Genomic DNA, 19,174 nt, shown 5'->3' with positions numbered 1-19,174 from the left:
GAGAGAGAGAAGTGTGTCAGAGAGTTCTGATACGCGGCCCTTTTTTAGGCTTTCCCTCAGGAGCCGCGCTTTCACAAACGCTGTGGACGTGTGTGGAAAGTGGCTCACTGAATCAGCATTTCTACACAGCCACCATAGACTGCCTGAGAGAAAGAAAGAAAGATAGAAAGAGGGGTCTCGTCTAATTCAAACACCTAAAACTTTTCCGTTCACAAACATTATTTGCATCATACCGTACACATGCACTAATAGTCAAGTTCTCATGTCTGAGAGTGTCTGGAAATCAGTAGAAATGCAAAAGTCAAAAATCTTTTACTGTAACAGTCAAGTAAAATTCATATACGCCAAGACGGTATGTTTTTGAAAGATGTTACTATGCGCACTTATTTGCACATAGACGAAGTAAAAACAGCTATACTGTGATATTATTACAATTTAAAATAGATGTTTTGTGTTTTAATGTAATCCTAAAATGTAATTTATTCCTGTGATGTAAAGCTGGATTTTCAGCGTCGTTACTCCAGCATTCAGTGTCATTTAATCCTTCGGAAATCATTTTAATATGCTGGTTTGCTGTTGAAAATGAGTTGTGCTGCTTCATATCTTTTTGTGGAAATCACGATACAATATTTTCCATGATGCTTTGAGGAATAAAAGGTTTAAAAGAACTCTTTCATAACATAAGTGTGTTTATTGTCACTATTTCTATCGGTTACAAAAGTATTAACAAATTTGTAAAAAAAAAAAAAAAATATATATATATATATATATATATATATATATATATATATATATATATTTTTTTTTTTTTATATATACTTAAACTGTAAAGAGCTAAACACAAATAATTTTTTAAATAATTAAGTCTGAATGAATGAAGTTATTTATTTAGTATTTTCATTTATTTATTTTTTTAGATATAATATTACTTTATATTTGACCGCTTTTAACGCCCATACGTATTATTTCCACTTATATCACCTCTTTTTTATATATATATATATATATATATTATATATTTTATTATATATATATATATATATATATATATATATATATATATATATGTATTATTATATTTTATTATATATATATTATATATTATATATTTGCACAGATAAAGTGCAGAACATCTCCTTTTTGTCATTTGGATCGACATGAAGTTAAGTAACGACCACTTTGGTTATGAGGTGAACCGTGCACTTAATTTTTCTGAAGACGGTTGATACAGCAGCGCTCCCTTGAAAATGTCTCATATTAAGTAGGCTGCTAAGATAAAGCGAGTATAATTTAGTGGGTCATAGGATCTCAGGATGAACTAAAAATGAACATTTTGTTCCATATGCTCTTTTCCGATCAGTGTTGGAGGGTATTTATTACAACCAACACACGTTACAGATCAGATTAACGATTAAATAACTAGTAAAGCAACACATTAATTTGAAGTTACGTTTCAAATAATTAATGCACGCTACTTTGTTTTACCATCTTTTGACAAAAACAGATATTTAACTTCTTTTAACCCGAGGCGTCTTCATTTGACTTTGAACGCGATAGAGCCAAAAATATCGATTTGTGATTAAAACACGGTGCTTTTTTATGGAGCAACATAATATTGTAATGCATTCCTTTTAAAAGTCGTTTTCCCAAACAGTGCTGACAATATCTGCCAAGCTCCAAAAAGCATATAAAGCATACATGAAGTCATACAGCATGCAAACAAAAACGCAGCTGCCCTCCACAGGCCTTATTAAAAAAGCCTAATTTCTTTATTTCTCCTTGTTAAACCGCGCTGCATAGATCCCGGTCCCCTCGTATCCTCGCGTGTGGGTGTGAAGCGTTCAACATCCCATCAGCTCACCCACCACTGTCTGCTTCTCCATTCATCACCCAACAACGGCTTTGTCCTCAGAAGAGCACCACTTCACGCCGATGCTGTCCGTCCACTCTTTGGCCGCGCTCGCAGGACAACGGACGACCCCGAACCCAGGGTCAGTGTCAAGAGTTCCTCAGTGTCCTACGCTCGACAATCACAAAAATACGATCAGAACGCCCTCCACATCACGGCGGGACGGAAAGCGTCTGAAAAAACAGGAATTTACTGTATTGCATAATCACACAAAGCGTTTGGGTTTTTTTTATGTTTTGCTAAACAACGCCGCATCGTTCATTTGGACTAATTATGCTTTTTTGTATATTATGCAGATAAATGCATTCATTTTCAGCTCATTAGGCATATTTCTCTAATCTAAGTGCTTTCAAAACAAGTCGCACAGCCATCAGGACAGATTCATTTTGCAATCCGACGCACTATAAAATATACAATATTGATATAATACACGATATTTTGATACATTTAATATATTTATTTCATATATTTACATTTATATGTTTATCTTATTAATATTTCTTTGCATTCATATTTAAAAACTTTAAACAATTAAATGGAAATGTACGAAAATAAAATACAGTAAGTAAAAAAACATAAAATGAAAGAAATTAAAACGCATATTTATATGTTTTTATACCTTTTATCTAAATATACACAAATATATTTAGAAATTATTTAAATGTCTATATTTATATTTATAAATGTATATATTTATATTTATAAATGTATATATATATATATATATATATATATATATATATATATATATATATATATATATATATATATACATACATATACATATGTGTGTGTATATATATATATATATATATATATATATATATATATATATATATATATATATATATATGCAAAAAAATATAGATATATTACATATATTATGTAGGATTTTATTATAAACATATATATTATGCAAAATAAATTGTGTTTAGTTTTAAAAAAATTATTTGCGTTTATGTTAGGGCCCGTAAGCAACAAAATAAATGAATAATAAATAAAAAAATAAATAAGACAGATAGGTAGACACACACTTCAGACACATTCTAAACCTATTAGATTATATATTCTTGTTTACATTTTGATTTTCTGACACGTTAAAAAACACGGCGATAGCTCATTTCAGCTCTAGTAAGGAAGCGCATTATATAATTCTGCAGGTATTTAGCGATTCCTCTCGGAGTGACACACAGTCCCGGTCTGTGCGCTCGCTTTTGGATGCAGGCTGAGCACAGAACAGGTGGCCTCGGCGCCAGAGCTTGGATCTGGACACCTCCAGCTGGACGGAGAGCTGAGAGACGCGGCGCGAACTGAGCTTCAACGCGAGGAGGGCCCTTCACAAACCTCTTAACCCGAAGCACGAGCGGTAATAACGGCGATGCGTCCCAAGCATCTCTACCGAAGAGGCGGGGGACGAAAAGGAGAGCTATTAAGGGAGCCGGCCAGAAGAAAAATGAGTTTGTTGATCCCTGAAGTTTGCTATAATCAGAGCGCGGTGTGATGGATGGACGCATATTCTGCCAGCAAACCACAAAAGAGCAAGATGGGAATTTCGGACAGGGACATTACTTCTCAATACCAAGCGAAATGCTTTAGGATTTACGGCGTGGCATACACCGCGAATAATGACTTTTCTATTCAGTATTTTTATCTTGACTTCCAGAACATCGAGAGACTATTAGGTCTATAGCAAGTCTCAAAATTAGTGTCCAAATATCTCAATAATAACTCAATTTAAAGGAAAAACCACAATGGAAATGAGATGGAACTTCTTAAATCAAGACACCGACTGATTTTTGGGGTATTTACAATGGCAAAACAAGCTAATGGAAATAAATGCTAGTGAACTAGTTAAACTAGTGAACGTTTCGTTAGTAAAATTAGTTTTACCCAGCAGCCCAAATCATTGAACAATCGGCCGTGTGCTTCGTAACACTGGAAAAAATGAGCGTGAGCGTCACGAGACTCGTCCAGCATGCGGATGGGCGGGGCTCTTAAAGGGACAGCGCGCCCCTAAAATTAAACGTGTCTGAAATTCATTTAAAAGCTTTGCGGCAGAAGGTTTTCGTTTTAAAATCAAAGTTTGAAAAAGCGGATTTAATAGATAGTTGTGAGGCACAGAATATCGTCAAGCTGATTTCATATACAAGTGTCGACAAATTCTTTTATTTTAGCAAAAAAAAAAACAAAAAAAAACCTGAGATTTCTGTTAAAATTACAATATTAATTTGCTGTAATGATCAACAAAATTTTGTTAACAGAACTCATCAAAATAAGGTTTACAATGAGAAGATATAAATTAATTGCATTCAAAAATAAAGTATTTTGTTTACATAATATCTATATACTGAGTATATTTGTTATGTATATCAGACAAATGCTATCTTTATGTTTTAAATTTATTTATATCTAAATGATGTGAATATACATATAAAAATGTAAATATGCATTAATAATAAATACACACACACATTATGCAAACAAATACTTTCTTTTCGGGTGTGATTACTCAAGATGAATCACTTGACAGCACTAGTTTAAAAAAATCATTTAAATCGCAACCACGTATTTATCGAGGCTTTATGTTAAAACATAAAAACACAATATGTTGGCAGATATTTCATAAACATATTAAGTTCGCATACGTATATATCTGAAAAACAAAGCTACAGCCAGTTAGTAAAATTTAAAAATGTGTGCAATGTCATAAAGTTTGCTTTGGTCTGTGACTCCGCCCCCTCACAGTGCTATCACCCAATAGCATTTCGGCACCCTAGGTTGCCAGTTAGTGGAAAATGCAGCGTATTGCAACCACAGAGGCCAGCAAACAAACTGGATTTCCTTGAAAAAAGGCTCAGCATCCATCTAAAAACACTATGAGCACAGCAATGTTAAAACGTAGATGAATCAAAATAAACTCATTGCTATCGCCTCAATCTGGCAACCCGTGTACTAACTGCGTTACCCATTTCAACCACTTTAAGTGCATCTTTAAGTAAGGCCCTACTGTATTTCTTTTCTTTTGCACAAACCAGCGAAAACTAGTCTAGTCCAGCCATTCATGCAAAGGCGGTCTTTCCAGCAGAGTCGTATGACCTTTTCAAACAAAGGTCTGTTTTTTAATAATTTATATTAGCAGAGGCTTCACTGCTGGCGAAAGCGAAAGAGCGCGCATCTGTTGAAACAAATGCTTATATTTAGCGGCCAGGAGGAGGCCAAGTGTATATTAGCATACTTGCAGATGTCGCTGCGTTTCGGCGGAGGTTCGGTCTGCTCTCTCGTAGGAGCAGGGGGAGATTTGGGGCCGAAACAGCGGGGACACGCTCCTCGGCGCTCGGTCGGGGATCTTCACAAGCACCAGAACAAAAGCTGCTCACGCCGAGAGAGCATTTAATTGGCAGCTAATAATGGATTTCAGCATAAGCTCTCCTTTCTCTCTCTCCTAGGTGCTCTAGCAATGTTTTGTTCATAAAGGGCAGGCTGGAAATAGTGTTAAAGCAATGAATGGAGATGATGTCATCTTTTACTCACCCATATGGACTTTCTGCCTTCCTGCATTCATTAACCTGCCACTGCATGTAATGCACAGTGTTTATAAAAGAAACATGGAGAAATCACAATACTCACTGAACGCCATCATTGAAGGTTTGCTTCCTGTATTTGTTTGTTATTATATTGGCAGAATAAGATGGAATGAATATTGACGGACATGAAAAGTGTGACAAAAAATAAAATAAAATAAAAAAATACATACATAGATAAATAAATATATAATAAAATAAAATAAAATAAATAAATAAATAAATAAATAAATATAAAATAAAATAAAATAAAATAAAATAAAATAAAATAAAAAATTAAAATAAATAATAAAATAAAATATAAAATAAAATAAAATAAAAAATTTAATAAAATAAAAATAAAATAAAAAATAAATAGATAGATAATTAAATAAATAATAAAATAAATAAATAAAATAAATAAAAATTAAATTAAAAATTAAATTAAAAATTTAAATAAATAAAATTAAAAATGAAAAATTAAAATTAAATTAAATTAAATTAAATTAAATTAAATTAAATTAAATTAAATTAAATTAAATTAAAAGCAGCATTTGTAAGATTTAAAACCTGTCATTTTGAAAAAATCTGTATATCTAAGAATCCTGAAACACAAAATGCATCATGGTTTCTACAAATAAAAAAAAAAAATGAAGCAGCACACCTATTTTTCATCATTGATAAGGTTTCTTGAGCAAATCAGCATACTGGAATGATTTCTGAAGGATCGTGTGACTCTGAAAATGTAGTTTAATAGGACAGGAAAAAATAACGGTAATAGCAGAAAACGAAAGTTTTACATTAACAATCACTTTCAACTTCTACTTCTCACAGTCTGCGTGATAAAAAGACTCCATAGCAAAAAAGGCCTGCTCTATAAACAGATTTAGATTTTGCCCTATGTCAACTATAGACTGTCAACAGTGTCCGTTTTATTCCCAAGCAAGGGACGTTTCGGGAAACAGCAGGGAAAGTCTCGTGAGCTCGGGATGTCCTCGGGACAAAAGAGAAACCCCTAATCAGCATCGCTCAAAATGCCTGAGGAGAAGCAGAAGCCTGATTTACTCCGCAGTGTCAATAAATCCTCTGCTCTTCAAACAGTCAAGTCAAGTGGCGTGTTTGCGTTCGGCCCTTCCAACGTTTCCAGGCAAACACGGCATGCATTGTGGAAAACACATCCTTATTTGGACTCGCGCTCGTGGCGTTTGAGAGAGCATGCAGATGCTGAGGGCCAAACAGACTACTCGCCATTCAGATAATAATAACGCATTACAAATCAACCACTGAACACAAACCGTTCGGTTTCTCCATGTGGTCTCACCGCAAGAATACAGCGATATATATGAAAAACATGTAGTCGTAGCGAAAATAACTCAAGCTGCATTATTATATGCAACATCCATGAATTATGCACCAAAATTGAATACTTTCAGGTATGCTTCTCTAACACCCTAGTGGTGAACGCCACAGTGATTATTTCCAGGATGTGGCTGATAACCAATACGATGGGATGTTTAGTCAAGCGGTTACTATTTTTTTTCTTCCAAGTTTCATCTTTAATTCAGTAGTTTCACTTATTTCTAAATATTTTATTTTTTATTTACCGCAAGATTCTTTACGTTCAACAGAACAGCATTTATAACACATATATAACACACATATAACACACATACAACACATATATAAATGTCCACACAAGCTACACGGCTAAAATCCTGGTCAAATATCAATGGATACTTTTCTTCCTACACTGTTCAGCCCTACATCCATTACAAGTCTAATCAGACCGATGTTAAGTATATAATAAAAGGTATTACTGCTTAAGTTAACCATAAGGCCTTTTTCTCTGTGTAATATCAGATAAGGAGCTCTTAAAGTCCTCTTTCTTTCCATATGGTTACAGATCTCCTTCAGGGATCTGGTTGCTGCTCCTGAGACTCCAAAGAGCATAAGGTGATTACATGCAGGAGCTCTGCAATAATGCTGATGCTCAGTTCATAAACACGGTCATCACTGCAAACACACACACACACACACACACACACACACACACACACACACACACACACACACACACACACACACACACTGTCCTTGAATGCACCGTTCTGACTATCTCTCCTGCGTGGCCATGGCTGTTAAGCAGCAAGGCCTCTTGGGAGATAAGGAAAGAAAAAAACGAAATGCGAATGCAACTGAGGGTAGATACGGGATACGCGCTCTTTTTACGGATCATTGCGAGCTCTGTGAAGATCGTTCGGTCCTGCGCTACAAGCTAAGGTGACAACGGCGGATGCGGTATAATAAATGAAAGCGTTTCATTGCGTAATCTGAGCATCCGATACAACACCACCGACACAAAAATGATGTTAAACAGTGGCTAAAAAATAGCATTTCTTTAAATGTCATTAGATTTGCATTAATCATTGCATTAGATTGAAATAAATTTATGAATAAATAAATACATAAAGTATGGGCTATGAATAAGTAAGAGCAAATATATAAATTAAAGTTAATAAAAAGCTAGTAAGTAAATAAATGCAAACAAATAAAAGCAAATAAATAAATGCAGACCAACAAATATGTAAATGCATGATATAAAATAAATGCAAATTAAATGAAAGCAAACAAATAAAATGCAAATAAGCACATCAAAGAGCAAATAAACAAATTCAAACAAATGGTAAATAAATGCAAACCAAATAAACACAAATAAAACACAACATGAAACAAAACAAACACGAACAAAGAAGAAATACAAATAAGGCAAAATGCTACACTAGCTTTTCTTTAAAACAACTTTATCCATATTATGCATATATTGCATTTTTTAGGTTTCTATCCCGTGAAAGCTTTTTATTACGCAACAAAACAAGCAGCTACTACTAGTTTAGAAGTAAACTAAACTAGTTTAATAAACCTGTACTTAGCCCTGCTGCCCTACAGCCACTTTGCACCATAAAAAAGGCCATCAATTACTAAATTTATGCAAGGAAGAAAAACACCAATCACAATTCAATATGCAGGCATATGGAAGAAAGAAGACCAATCAGAACTCGGTATTCAAATACCGACATCATCAGATTCCGAAAAGCTAAATTTTATTCTTATATTCCCATAAATTTAGAAAAGAAAACGGGCCTAAATCTTCATTACGAATGTCTGTCAACCAATCAGAACGATGCTGTGTGTAAATCCAACAAGACAGAGGTTAACCATGCAGATGCACACAAAAACGGGAAGATATGACAAAGTAGAAAAGAACTGTGAGCTGTTAGAGAGACTGAGAGAGGAGACGACACGAGATGCACAAGAAGCATGTGTAAATTATACAGCATGTCAAAGTAAATGAGACCTCTCCCTAAAAACAGCAGCAAGACTGAAGACAGCCCGACAATGAGCACCACGCTCGGGTTTACGCATTGTAGCACACAAACGGAGAGGAGCGCCCGTCTGAAGTGTGGGAAATCCTTGAGAAATTCCCCCGAATGCGTGAGCAGACATCAGAAGCGCTCTGGAGGAGAGCCAGAGAGGTTTAACCTCCGTCGGACGCGAGAGGCCACGGCCCACAGCGCGCTCGTTCTTCAAGCTCGCTCGCTTCTGCCTCGTTGCATGAAACCAATGCGATTTTTCTCACTTCTGCATCGCTTTTGAAACCGCATCTCAATGCGAGCGTAACTACAATTTACGTTGTCCTTGAGAAATGTCGATGGCATTGCTGTGTTGCTGCTCGCTGATAAGAGCCACATTCATGTCCATCGCACAAGTGCTTTAATAGGTGTTAGTGGTTTGTTCAGATCACCAGCCTTTAGCACGAGAAACAGCAAAACTGATGCTTAAAAATGGCTGATTTGTGAAGAATTCGTTTTTGTGACGTCGATCTTTACAACGAACAGATTTAAGTTTTGAACGGCTGAACAATTTGTGTATGAATCATTTAATTAATCGGTTAAACTGCTCCACAAAATGATTCATTTAGTATCTAGACTGAACAATATGTAACTGAACTGGACCTTTGCTTAAACAATCCTTGAACCGTTTCGCCAAATGATTCATTCACAAATTATAATGAATCATTTGTTATGAATACAACCTTTTTGATTAATTGGTCGATGTGAAGTGAAATGTTTCATTCATTAATTAGTCTGAGCCATTTTTTTATGAAATGGACCTATGAATCAATCGATTAAACTGGTTGACAAAGTCATTCATGAGTTAGACTGAACCATTTTTTTGTTGAACTGGACTTTTGAATGCAATTGGTTCACAAAATGACTCGCTGATAAATAGACAGAACAATTTATTTATAGATTGGACATTTTCAAACTACTGGTTGAACCAGTTCAGAAAATGATTCACTCGTTGATTAGACTGAACAATTTGTTCACATATCAGACTAAGCTTAGTAAGAACAAGAGCAAAATTGGTGTTTGATTCATGAAGCAATCGTTCTTGTTTGGATCTTTTCAATGAACACTTTGTCTATCACCTGTACCTTTTCACTGAATCAGTGATTCAACAAAATGATTCATTCACACATTAGACTGAACCATTTTGTAGCATTATAAGCATTTGATCTAGGCCTTTTCAAATCAGCTGAACTGGTTCGCCAACTGATCAATTAAAAAAAAAAAAATCGCTCCTTCATGAATCAGACCTTTTAAACGAATCATTTGAAAAAGCTTAATTCATTAATCAGATATAATAACATGTTTGCGGACAGCTCCATTTCAAATCATTGACTGAATCAAAAAAAGTAACTCACTTACGAACGATTCGTTCAGTTAATCGTTTGGACCAGTTCACGAAATGATTCATTTACAATTTCACAAACCTCTTCAATTACTGGCGCAAACCGACTCACAAAACGATTCATTCATGAATTAAACTGAACAATTTGCTACAAATTGGACCGAACGGTGAAATTAATTCACAAATCGACAGCTCACCGACTCATTAAACCAAGCTTTCCAACATGTCTGGTTCATAAATCAAATAATATTGTGAAACGCTTAAAAAGTAAAAGTACTTATTTCACCTGAAGTCTCTGAAGTATCTTCTACAGACGTCACTGTCGTTACACGTCTTTTCCGAGAGCGGCTTCCTGCAGGTGTTTCTATAATGAGTCCCACACATCTGTGCGGCTTCACGCTTATTTCAAAAGGGCCTCTCGCGGACCGCTTTCCCTTCTCCATCTCATTTTTCATTCACACCGCCATCTATCACGCGACCTCCCCGCAGAGCTCGCTAACGAGGTATTAGCCGCCGAAGAGCGCGCGTGTTCGCGCATGCTGAATCTGGGAAGGATCAATATGGGATGAGAGCGTCGATGAGAAGCGCTAAGCAACTCTTAACAGAAAGCTGACTGTATTTAACAGACCCGCGTTCCCTCAAACGCTTCAGATGAAGCCCACCGGTCCACAGCCACGGCAGACACGTTCCCCCGAGGGATCGATGCATGGTTGCTTTGTGGATAGATGTGGGCAAGAGCAGCCTTGTGTACAGTTGATGTTGACATTTAGACTTCCGGCCAGCTCTGACAACACAAAGAGCTTAAGAAAAAAACCACCAAGACATATAGATAGCTAGCAGATCTGAGAATTATTCATTTGGACCGGTTTTGGTACGGTATTGCAGTCCAAATTTTTTTCCACCTGGCCCCTCCTCAGGCCTGAAGCACACGCAGGTTGCCAGATTGTTGGCAACAGGAGCTGGCAACCCAAAGTGCAGCAATACAATTGGTTAAATTCATTTTTTGAACCAATTCTTTGAACCAATACTGACTCATTGGAATGAATCTATTCAACTACAAACTACATTACGCAACAATAAATATAAATCTTATTATTAAGTTAGGTGATTTAGCTAAGGGTTAAGAATATTTAGCAAAATGTTTCTTCAAAAATTAGACTCATTGAACCAGTTCACTGAAACAACCATATTATATATGTGTTATATATTTATACAAAAATTCATGAATATACATTATTGTTCAAAGACTTGGGGACATTTAGGGTATATATGTTAAATATGGGTTAAATATGTTGATTTAAAAAAAGCAGTAGAAACTGTAAAATGGGATATATATATATATATATATATATAAATCCTATTTGAATACATTTTAAAATGTAATTTATACATTTTAAAAAAAAAAAGCTTATTTATTTTAGTGCAAAGCTTAATTTCCAACATCATTACTTAAGTCTTCAGTGTCACTCAATCCTTCAGAAATAGCCAAATATGCTATACTATTTAAATGATTATTATTGTTGAAAATGATATTTTTAGTAGTCTTTACTGTTGTTGAATTTGTTCTCTGAATACAAAAGTAAAAAAAAAAATACTATTGACTTGTATGGTACGGTATTGCAGTCCAAATTCAAAATATCACAGAGGGGTTTTTTTTTTTCCACCTGGCCCCTCCTCAGGCCTGAAGCACACGCAGGTTGCCAGATTGTTGGCAACAGGAGCTGGCAACCCAGAGTGCAGAAATACAATTGGTTAAATTAGCAGTGGGTGGGTTTTACAAACCGGCCCTGAATGCACATTTTCAAAGACTGTAGCACTGTTTTTATTACCATATCGTGTTTCTTAAATATCTACAAACATATTATGGTATTTCTATGCTTTAGTAGAGTTAAAAACGTACATACAGCACCTTTAAACGCTTTAGCTATGCTCGGGTAAGCTTTTTCGATGCAAAATCTGCTCCACTAGTATCCAGAAGGCACACAACCCACAAACAACATAACCTCAGCATAACCCACAGTCCAACGCGTTTCACAGCAAATCCATCATCCGCTCAGATTCGAGCAGCAACACCCACCTCAATTCCTTCTACAGAGATGAAGGGCCAGATATCAGTGTTGTCAGCGAGGCCCGAGCCGAAGGACAGTGGAAATAAATGACGGCGAGCGGGGTCAAACACGTGGGCTTCCCAGAGGCCAGAATCAGTGCGGCGCTGTAATGGCTTCGCAGTGATTTACTCCATTCATTACAGCGAGATGCTGTCAGCTTCTCTCAAAACACTAGAATCTGTCACCATCAGGACCGCGTGGAAATCAATCCAATGAACCTACTTAAGCAGAATCAAGCTCTATTTATTTACAGACCTGAACAATAGACATGCTCAGAATTTCTCTCTGGCACTGATTCATGTTGAATTTTGAAATGTAAAAAAATTATATATGTATGTATGGAGCAACTCTCCACGGTCATTACACACACAATGATGGCTTATATATATATATATATAGTTCGAAAGTTTAGGGTCAGTAAAAAAAATCATGTAAAATTTATTATGTTGAATAAATTTGAAATTTTAAACTTTCTACTCAGGAAAAAAAAATAAATAAAAATCACAGTTTTAACTAAAATTATTAATCAACTCAAACCTATTTTCAATATTAATCATTATAGATGATAATTAATAACAATAAAGGTTTCTTGAGCAGCAAATAAGCATATTAGAAGAACTCCTGAAAGATAATGTGACACTGAAGGAGTAATGATGCTGAAAATAATAATAAAAAAAAAAACATTTACATTTTTTCGAATAATAAAGTAATGCTATTTGAAATTGATATTGAACAATATTAACATATTTAGCAATATTACTGTTTTACTGTACTTTTAATCAAATAAATGCAGCCTTGGTGTACATTATCTTACATAATGTACACTAAAATGAAATAATCTTTATTCGTTACACAAGTAGAAAATTATTTGTAAAGTAATTCTATTTTTATGTTATTTATTTAAATTTATTACATAATTTAATATGAAATAATATATACATTTTATTTGCATTTAATTTTAAATATATAAATGCTTTATTTGCCTGTTTTTTTTTCAGCTACGACGCAAAAATTGCTTAGATGTATTTAGATATTTTCTGCTTGAGTTGGGTTCGTTAATATCTGCAGCACCGGCAGCGCAGCACGAATTATGCATTTAACATGTCAAGCACGGATAATAAAATCCTGTCTCATTATTTTCAGCGAGACATCACGAGGAAAGATAAATAGAAGTGTTTTTAAGATGCCAAGCACATGACCGTGACAAACTCCCATCATAACTGCATTACCAGGCAGCCCATCTGACCCCGTGGGTATATGACAGCTGCCCCACACACACACACACACACACACACCTGAGTCCAGCGGTATCAAAACCAGGGCATACGACCTCTGATCTGCAGTGATAGACAATCCGAGTTGTTTATATGGCAGCGAAGGCTCGTATCTGCCAGGCTCCAGGTGCCTCTGATCGCATCCCATCGCCTGCAGGTGACTTATGATCGTCTAAGACAAATGCTTTTCAAAACACTGCGCTCGAGACGTCAGACGCACCTGCTCACCGTCTCCCCTCGATCCTTCAAGCTCACCGAGACGACGTCTGATTAGGGTGCAGGGCTGGAGAACAGGCTGGCTGGCTGATACCGCATCTCTCTGGACAGTAAATATGAGGTACCAGACATGTCTGTCCTAAGCGATAAAGACGGGGTAGCGCTGACTCAAGATTTTTTTTTTTTCGGTCCACTTTTATGCTGAGCTGTGGAAACGACACGCTCTCGGCTCGGTCCGCCGTAGCTGGCGGAAATCTCACACAGCGGAGCAACTCTCCACGGTCATTAAACACACAATGACGGCTAATTATGAACAAAGCTACACTCTCGGCTATAGTATATAATGGAGTTTTGGATTCTTGCTCGTTTGTTTTAGCAGCTACTGATGAAAGATGATAGGAAACGTTGCGGGGGGGAGTTGAGACACAATATAAGCCAACTCGAATCTGCATCTCATAAGCGCCACCGTTAATTGCTAGACACAAACTGCATTAAAAATGTTATGCATATGCACATTTTTGAGTGAGCTTGATTAAATAACTTGAGAAATTGTTTTAGTTTGGTGAACCGATTCATATAGTTCCTCCGAATTATTCAAAATTGATTCATCATGATTCATTTGTGAACCAAATGTCAATAGACTGCTTCCTTGAGGATTACAGTTAATAACGTTTACTTTCTTTCACAGACTGATCATTTCGCTTCATAAGACCTCGATATATATAGTCGGGAGTCACGTGCATCCATTTTGGTTTCTTGGGGATGACTATAAAAGCAATCTTTCACCAACAGATCTATCCCTTTAAAGCTCAAAATATGCTCCTAACTTCTGGTTAGGCTATATCATGAATTGCGGCTCTATAAATCACGGTACCTTTGAGCAAGACGCACAATCACAGGTCATTCAAGGGAAAGAAAAAACCCCACATCCGCTAAGTGAAGGATAACATCTTGTTTCACCGCTGCAGAACACAGACACCGCAGGGACGAGAGCAAAGAGGCTACGTCAGAACGAGAAACAACACTGCCGCTTTTAATTTTTCATATTCTATTAATGGCTTTATGAGAACATGTTCGGAGTCAGTGGGTCAGAACGGCGCAGACGGTCAGCGCCGGTGTGCTTCTCCCGTCTCCTTCAGACGGCGCGCAATCACACATCAAAGAGCAGCAGCTGCCTCGGCATGCTGGGACTCTGTATCGCAGCAGGATGTATTTACTCTTAGCTGTCTCATTAGCCGTCATCGCAGCTGCCGAAAGAACTTAAGTTACCTCGTCTTCACAGTCGACTCGCTCCTTGACACCGAAGCCGCCCTCGCTCTGTTTCACCAGTCGTCAAGAATACCTGGGGAAATCTTAGCTGATCGTTTTGGCAATGGAGAAAGATGCTTTTCGGCGACAGACTGCGCAGATCGAGAAGCTAGCAGCAGGGACTAAATGAACTTTGGTAACAAGACAGAGGTTTCACCCTTGTTCATTCAGGCAAGGTTTTATTTTTTAGACTTTCCGTTTTGTAATCTTAGTTAGTGATGTTAGTAATTTAGTTTTTTGGTTTAGGTTAACTATAGTCAAACCAAAAGTTATTCAGATATATATATATTTTTTTTACTAGTGCTGTCAAATTATTAATCGCATGCAAATTAAAAGTTTTTGTATACATAATGCATGTTTTTTGCATATATAATGCACAGCATATATATTAAAAAAAGACATGTATTTTGCTTTATATACACTATATTTATGTTTATATATTTATATTATATACAAATGTTCTCAAATAAATACAAATGGATATATATATATATATATATATATATATATATATATATATATATATATATATATATATATATATATATATATATATATATATCCATTTATACACACACACATCATATAAAAAAAAACTATTAGTTTGGATGCAATTAATCATTTGACACATGACAAATTTTTACTACTGGGTAGAGTAAACTATAATTCATTTAGATAAGTGAGGATAGCAAAATAAAGTAAACTGTGACATACATACAAAAACTCTTTATACAGAGGAATACCAGTAAAAATTATACAAATCTGGGACAAAAATCATTCAGACACTTTGACCATGAACTGTTTATCTTTAGTGCTGATGTGACCTTTTCATACCACAGACTAGACTAAACAAAATTAACAATTAACATTGCTTGGTAACTTGAGCTAAACTGGTATTATATCATTGTGCACTTTGATTTAACAGTTGACAAATATTCAACATAATTCGTTACATACATTTCTATTAAAGTTATCAGACGTTATCAGGATGAATTTGTTTTGACATACTTTGTTCTTGTCATATTTTATTACCATTTTCTGAACTACAGCAAATAAACTGTAATAAATGTTGAAGGTATCTGAATAAATTTTGGTTTGACTCTACAGCAAAAAACATGACCAAGGTCAGATAAAATGTCTTTTCTCTGTTATTGTCACCAAGGGCCAGGAAGAACTCACTACAGTCCCACTGGAGCAGTCTGAGGTTAAGAGCCAAGAGCACAACAGTGATAATCAGCTGACCACTGCTATGGGATTTCAATGGCCAGAGTCTATAGCTATATCTAGGATGGAGGGTGCAACATAACTGATGAGTTTCTGAAAGTATACTGATCCTGGTATAAATATATAGAAATTAATAAAATATCTAGAATTCTTTGTACAGAACATGTTTTTTTGGAAAAATCTCCACATTTTATGATGAAAATGACAGCAGCAATGGAGCTACCATGAACGAAAGTTCTGAAATATGTTAAATACAGGTGTATCGCAATATATCAGAATGGAAAAGTTCATTTATTTCAGTAATTCAATTCAAAATGTGAAACTCGTGTACAAAATTAAATTCAAATGCACACAGACTGAAGTAGTTTCCGTCTTCGGTTCTTTAAATTTTGATGATTTTGGCTCACATTTAACAAAAACCCACCAATACAGGATCTCAAAATATTTGAATATGGTGACATGCCAATGAGCTAATCAATTCAAGGTTTCTCGAGCCTTCAAAATGGTATCTCAGTTTGGTTCAGTAGGCAACACAATCATGGGGAAGCCAAAGAAGATGGCTGTTCACGGAGTGCTGTATCCAAGCATGCTAACAGAAAGTTGAGTGGAAGGAAAAAGATGCATGACCAACTGAGAGAACAGCATCCTAGTGAGGATTATCAAGCAAAATCGATTCAAGAATTTGAGTGAACTTCATAAGGAAAGGACTGAGGCTGGGGTCAAGGCATCAAGAGCCACCAGGAAATTTGGCTACAGTTGACGTATTCTTCTTGTTAAGCCACTCCTGAAGCACAGGTAACATCAGAGGCGCCTTTCTTGGGCTAAGGAGAAGAACTGGACTGTTGTTGAAAGTCTTCTTTTCAGAGCAAGTTTTGTATTTCATTTGGAAACTAAGTGCCTAGAGTCTGGAGGAAGAGTGGAGAAGCTCGTAGCCCAAGCTGCTTGAAGTCCAGTGTTAAGTTTAAACAGTCTGTGATGATTTGGGGTGCAATGTCATCTGCTGGTGTTGGTCCATCGCGTTTTTTGAAAACCAACATCACTGCACCCATTTACCGAGAAATTTTGGAGCACTTCAAGCTTCCTTCTGCTGACCAGCTTTTTTGAAAATGCAGATTTCAGTTTCCAGCAGGATTTGGCACCTGCCCACACCGCCAAAAGCACCCAAAGGTTTGTTAAATGACCTTGGTGTTGGTGTGCTTGACTGGCCAGAAAAATCACCAGACCTGAACACCATCGAGAATCTATTGGATATTGTCAAGAGGAAAATAAGAAACAAGAGACCAAAAAATGCAGATGAGCTGAAGGCCACTGTCAAAGAAAGCTGGGGTTCTATACCACCTCAGCAGTGCCACAAACTGCATTGAAGCAGTGATTAAAGCAAAAGGTACTGTAAATAAACATACTTTCCAACAATTCACCAAAAATTCTGAAGTAATCTAATTTGTTGAGATGAATTGGTGGACTTTGTTAAATGTGAGCCAAAATAATCACAAAAGAACCAAAGACTTAAACTACTTCAGTCTGGGTGCATTGAAATTATTTAATACACAAGTTTACAATTCGAGTTGAATTACTGAAATAAATGAACTTTTCCATGACATTCTAATTTATTGAGATGCACCTATACTAAAATACTAAATATTAAGATCACATGATGATTTTTTATTTTAATATTAACACAGAATTGCATGCTGATACACTACAGATCAAAAGCTTAGGGCCAGTATGATTCTTCTTTTTAACAAAATATATTTTTCATTCACCAGCGATACATTAATTTGACCAGAAGTGACAGTAAGGGCATTTACAGTATAATGTTACAAAAACCTCTCCTACTTGAAAATAATTGAATTTAAATTATAAAGAAAGCAGTTTATATTACTTTAGGTCAGATAAATGCAGCCTTGGTGAGAGTGAAAGACTTCTTTCAAAAAGATTAAAAACTCACTTACAAGAAGAATGACTTCATCTGCAATGCAAAGAACTGAAGACTTTTAATTTCCATGATACGACACTTCATGATATCAATGAATATGTGTATCAGTAGATTTTGAAATCGACTTTACAGGGGTGATATACCAATAATCTCGAAACAGCCAAACATTAAATAGAACGCTATATCAATCTATAATTAGCGCTAACTCACAATCGGCTTTGATCCAACCAGCGATCGTCCTGTCACCAGTCAAGAGTCCTTAACCAGTAACACCCACTAGCACCCCATCGAGGTTAAAACAAATGTCAAAATCTCCACTTCATGATAAAAGGTTGCTGCGCACAGAGATATAAACAAACAAATCTAAGTTGATCAATTCACAACCTACGCTCTCTTGAGAGCATGCAGTCAGGAGAACCTGAATTTTTCGGAATATATGACTGTGTATTTATGCAGATTTCTCCAAAATCCTCTGAGGTTGACTTTATATGGAGACCGTCCTCTGGCATCCATCAAGTGAACACATTACAGGGCTCCTTCACTCTCCCGTCGGTCTGCCTCCTTGCCTTCAGTCCTCCTTGTGAAGGTCACGGTGCCACATTGTCAAGTCCTCACATCGAAGGTTGTTCTCCAGAAACACACACACACACACACACACACACACACACACACACACACGGCACAACGGCTGCCGAAGGACGAACGAGATGAAAGTGAAACGAACGTAAAATGAGTCATTTGCAGATGAACAGAGAAGAATGTAGGTGATTAATCATGGGTTTTCATTTTAACGCCATTGAATCGAACATCTGCAGAGGTTTAGGTGAAACAAATGGCCAATTATTTTATGCCAACATAACTGATTGTGCAAACAGAACAAGGAGTCA

The 19,174-nt window shown here is 36.0% G+C and overlaps 1 protein-coding gene across 1 annotated transcript in view; it reads right to left on the bottom strand.

Moving 5' to 3' along the window:
• LOC122340527 (adenylate cyclase type 9) overlaps positions 1-19,174 on the bottom strand; it is a 48,309-nt gene that overhangs the window by 19,195 nt on the left and 9,940 nt on the right. The window lies entirely within an intron of this gene.

The sequence above is a fragment of the Puntigrus tetrazona genome, chromosome 3 (genome assembly GCF_018831695.1).
Source record: "Puntigrus tetrazona isolate hp1 chromosome 3, ASM1883169v1, whole genome shotgun sequence".
NCBI classification, from domain to species: domain Eukaryota; kingdom Metazoa; phylum Chordata; class Actinopteri; order Cypriniformes; family Cyprinidae; genus Puntigrus; species Puntigrus tetrazona.
This window is presented reverse-complemented; position numbering and strand designations above follow the sequence as displayed.